General features: G+C 34.4%; 1 pseudogene; it reads right to left on the bottom strand.

Annotated features, from left to right (window-relative positions):
• The window catches only part of LOC107017773, a 22,731-nt pseudogene extending 19,717 nt beyond the window's left edge, over window positions 1–3,014 (bottom strand).
• Window positions 3,015–4,822: the final 1,808 nt, after the last annotated feature.

Raw genomic sequence — 4,822 nt, 5'->3', positions numbered from 1 at the left:
AAGAATCGTGATCAAGCAAGCTATCTCCCCAATGCCTTTGCTTTCCTCTTCGTTCTCTCTCTCGCTCGTTCGTTATCTTTTCTGTCTTTTTCTTTTTCTTCTCTAGATTCTTTTCTTTTACCCTAATTATCATATAATTCATTATGATAAAAGTAACCCATTAGTTATTCCAAGGTTATCTCCTTTAACCCTCCAAGTAAATAAATTATTAAACTTACCCCACTAATTTCATAAGGTTTGTCATGAATAGTCCAAAACACCCCTTTAAAACTTTTAGCAGAAATCCGACCCAGTTAGGTTACGCAACCTGTGACGGCCCGTCGTGTCTATGACGGTCCGTCCTGCAGGTCCGTCACAAAGTTCAGAGAGTCAAATTCTGTAAAGGGTTTGTGACGGTCCGTCGTACCTACGAAGGTCCGTCCTGCAGTTCCGTCGCGAAGTTCAAAGAGTCGATCTTAGTACCCAGATTTTCAGAGTTTAAGTGTTTTGGAACGAAGACCCTCGACGGTCCGTCGTGCCTATGACGGTTCGTCCTTGTTGTCGTCGAGGGAAATGAGAAAAGTAGCAGAAGAAAATTCACAAGTATGGGACGACGGAATCCATCACGGGCCGTCGTGACCATGACGGACCGTCGCGTGGTCCGTCAACCCAGTCAGTTTTTAGCAAAATAATCTTACTGCTCGAATCGACTAAACAGGTCGTTACATCACAACTCTTTGGAAAAGTCAAAAACATTTGGAAAGATCATAACATATAAAACTATTTTTATCAAAAAGAAAGAAATAACTTGTCTCACGTTAAAAAAATGTAATAAAAATTTATGCCTCCAACTTATTTTTGGCTTTAGACCACTAATTAGATTGAGTCGTCACTGAGTTTATTTATTAATTATGTGTACTAACTAATGGTAAAATGTTCAATTAAGAAAGGACATATGTTGAATTTAGTTTATTTTTTCTTCTTCATATTTTTTACTTGTCATTTGCATTCAACATTCTCTACACCACTTCAACACCAAAAGGTATATTTATTACATTTAAAAATAGTTCTAGGAGGTATTAGGACATGTAAAAAAAATGTGTGTCCTTAAAATTTCGATCGTAGTTCAAAAGAGTATTTATGCCTTATAAAAAAAATGATTTAATGCTTAAAAACATGACTATGCTTTTCCATACTTTTTCTTTTTGGAATTCATGGGTTCTAGGACTAAGTAAGAATCATTCTCTTTATTTTAGTTATATTCCTAACATTATGTATTAAATCTATAAAAAAAATATTGTTGTATTTTATTAAATGCCCACTCTTAACACATATTTCTTTCTTCAATCATAATAGTGGTTGTCTAAAATCTTATGTCATAATAGAACATAAAACTTTGTGTCTATAACAAGCAAATATGAGCTTATGAATTGAAGACTTAAGGTGCACCAATAAACTTAAAAGAAAAATGGGTTTTAGCTAGATTCAAACCCTACTATTGTGGGTGATTTCTCTAGCACAAGGATAGCTCTACACTAATTGAGAGTGAAATGTTAATTATATCTTTTTTTTTGTCAGAGATAGATATACATGTATATGCACCCACACATATGAATGTTAATACAAAAAGAAACAGTGTTTAGCAACTGATATTAGCGACGAAATCAATTTCGTCGCTATATAACAACGGATTAGCAACAAATTAGCCATTTTGTTGAAAAAATTACAAACAATTTTTTGAGTTATAACATAGCAATGGATTGGCGACGGAATACATTTTTTGTCGTTAAATAATAGCGGGAAACTTTGGCACCTTAAATTCCGATATGGATTTTGCAACAAAGTAGGTGTTACAATTTAATAATATTTTGCGACGGAATGAGTGACGAAAAAGTGTTTCTAGAATACTAAATATATTTTTATGAATTTTAAATTATGTCGTGATAGAAATTTTCATCGCTAAAATTTGTTGTAGATAATTATATTTATTTGTAGCGACAAATGTCATAATTCGTCGCTAAGTTTGTTTCTAGTTTTTTTACCGAGTCACACTGATCAATCCATTGAAAACACAAAAAAGAAACAAAAAATTACAATCCCTAAAAAAAGGGTTTCTCCCAACAGCAGCAGTTGAGAGATTCTTCTGTCTATCAGGTATTGCTCCTATCCCTTCTCCTTTTTATTTCTCCCATCTCCTTCTCATTTCGATTTCTCCCGCCTCCTTATCCTTTTGATTGCTCCCATCTCAGGTGAAATTGCTCCTGTCTTAGGTGAAAGGTGAATATCTCTTGTCTCCTTCATCCTCAAGTGAAAGGTGAGCTTCTGCCTTTGGTAATTTCTCTTTCTTCATCTGTTCAGTGAGCTTCTAGTGCGGAGAAGAGGAGGGTGTTGACTTGTATTTGGTGAAATGTCATTTTTTTCAATGGCTTGGCATAATTTTCATTCAATCCCTCCCCAAGAAAGTGGTGTTTCCAGAATTCTGTATATCTTTCATGCAACTTTATACGTGAGATCAACTCATCAAGCTCTTCGTCAACCTGAAAAAATTAAACTATAACGCTTGTGAGTAATGACATGGATTTGCATGATTTATCAAGACAAGTAGTTACATTTAATACACTTGGAATAATACTTACCCCTTCTTCTTCCTCCTCAATTGGAGGAACCCAAACAGGCCTGCCCCTAGAGCGATTTATTCTCCTTGCTTTCTGCACTCGTTGGTACAATACATTTTTGGTTCCATATGTTTGTATACCTTGAGCTTCTAGTTCTTACTTTAATTATGATACAATCATTTTACTAGCAATTTTTGGTTTCAAGGCATTCTGTTTAGGTCCTTTGCTTAGTTTCCTTAATCTCTCCTCAATAGGTATGTAATCATACTCGGATATTTCCCCCAGAACTTTGAGTAAGGTTTTTAAAAGCTTCCTGTGGTGCAACCTCCACTCTTCAAAATATCTTTGTTTATAAGAATTTTCCTTGGGATTGGAATGTATAAACCCTTGGACATCAGGAACTAAAGGAGTTTTTCCCATTCTTGAGACCCATCATTTGGTTCACCTGTGATTCCGCCTTCACCAACATACCTGAATGTTATGACAAACTAAATCACATCTTATAGTGGAAAACCAAAGCTATAAATTGAAGCAGAACATAACCACAATAAATCTAGGGAAAAACAATTAACATACATACAAACAAGTAGAAAAACAGCCAACCATTAAACATGAAATTAGGGCAAGGCAGTCTACTTTCAGTACAATTGCCATGCCCGCTATCTAGAAAAGCTCAAAAATATGAGGTTATCAACTATAAAAGAAAAGAATAGATGTGATAGTAATGTGCACCTGGAGGGAAAAAAAAATCATGAATTAGAGGCTATATAATCTTCCTGTGACTATTCCACCAACCCGGAAATCATGCAAGTCTAATTTGCATAAAAATCGTCAATTTCCTTAATAGTAAAAAATAAGGAATTATAAGCTTGTTGTTATTGTTGTATCTATTGTGCAATTTTTTCCTGTTTCAAAATTTGAGACCTTTCAATGCAATTTAAGTATTGTTTTGATGCGATTCTAGTGTCGTTTTAGAGAGAAAATACTAGTACTTTTCCGGTGTGCTCAATTGTAGTTTTGAGGCTTTTCGGGTTCAATTTTAGTGTTGTTATGGTATGATTCTAGTGTTGTTTTACTGTGACTCTAGTGCAGTTTTTTTTTGTGCAAACCTAGTCCTATTTTTATGAGAGTTTGTTGTTGTTGTTTCAATGTAATGTAATCTCGATCTAGTACTATGGAGTATGATACATAATATAAGCTTGATGTATCATATTGAAGGTACCTTACTCGAGCTAGCTTCCAAAGTCAATTCTCATCATCTATTGAAGGTACCGAAGGCTATGAATCTCTCCGCACATAGAGTATGATGAATATCTATATAGGTCGATCACTTATGAACTTAGCGAGTGTTGGGGTGGGGTGTTGGGGAGGGGGATTTCCTTGATAGTTAGTTGTCATTGTCTGTGTGGTACACTTCCCAATGAGAATATACTTATTGACCATGTTGGTGTAGCCAAGTGTCCAAACCCTATTCTTTGATCATGTTAATACTCTGGAGAACTACTTTTGCTGGTTTGAGTATAATTTTATGTTACCAATACTCTGTGAGTATAATTATAGTCCATCTTGTTGTAACAACACAGTTCTTTCATGATTAAAAGCTTGTGTATTTTCTGCATTTTCCTTCAAAATTTGGTTTGTTCCATATCTTTAATACTTTCTCATTTTCTCTACTTATTATAGGAAAAATATGAAAAAAATATTAAAGGAAAAAACATTGTCTGAAACTGATATGATCAATATGAAACATATTACCAAGCTGCCGGGGGAGAAAAGAAAACAACAACATACGGTCTTGTCTGAAGCAAAATATTACTATGGGCAAAATCTTTGTGGCTCATCATCATTACCACCTCCATTTTCTCAAGCAACATCGACAACAAATATGGACGAGTTTGTAAAGAAAGTGATGCATGCACTAACTAGTCATCTTGTTCCTATTATTGTTAAGCAGGTGCAAATATCGATTACTCCATTTGGAAAACCATCGACTGTGGTACCCATGGATCCTTCTAGCAATGAGAACGTGGTTGATACCTCAATTTCAAGTTGATGCCTCCACAACTTCAGTTTTTGATAATATCATTCTTTTTGGAAACTAGTAATTGCACATAGTAATATTTTGATGAAAATAGGTTCATATAAGAGTACTTGATAGTTTTTTTTGGGAATTTTTAACTAGAAATATATATTTTTTGAGTTTTCTATTTATATATTATGAATCATCT

This window comes from Solanum pennellii, chromosome 1, assembly GCF_001406875.1.
Source record: "Solanum pennellii chromosome 1, SPENNV200".
In the NCBI taxonomy this organism is placed as follows: Eukaryota; Viridiplantae; Streptophyta; class Magnoliopsida; order Solanales; family Solanaceae; genus Solanum; species Solanum pennellii.
The sequence above is the reverse complement of the archived record's forward strand: the minus strand, read 5'-3'. Positions and strand labels throughout refer to the sequence as shown.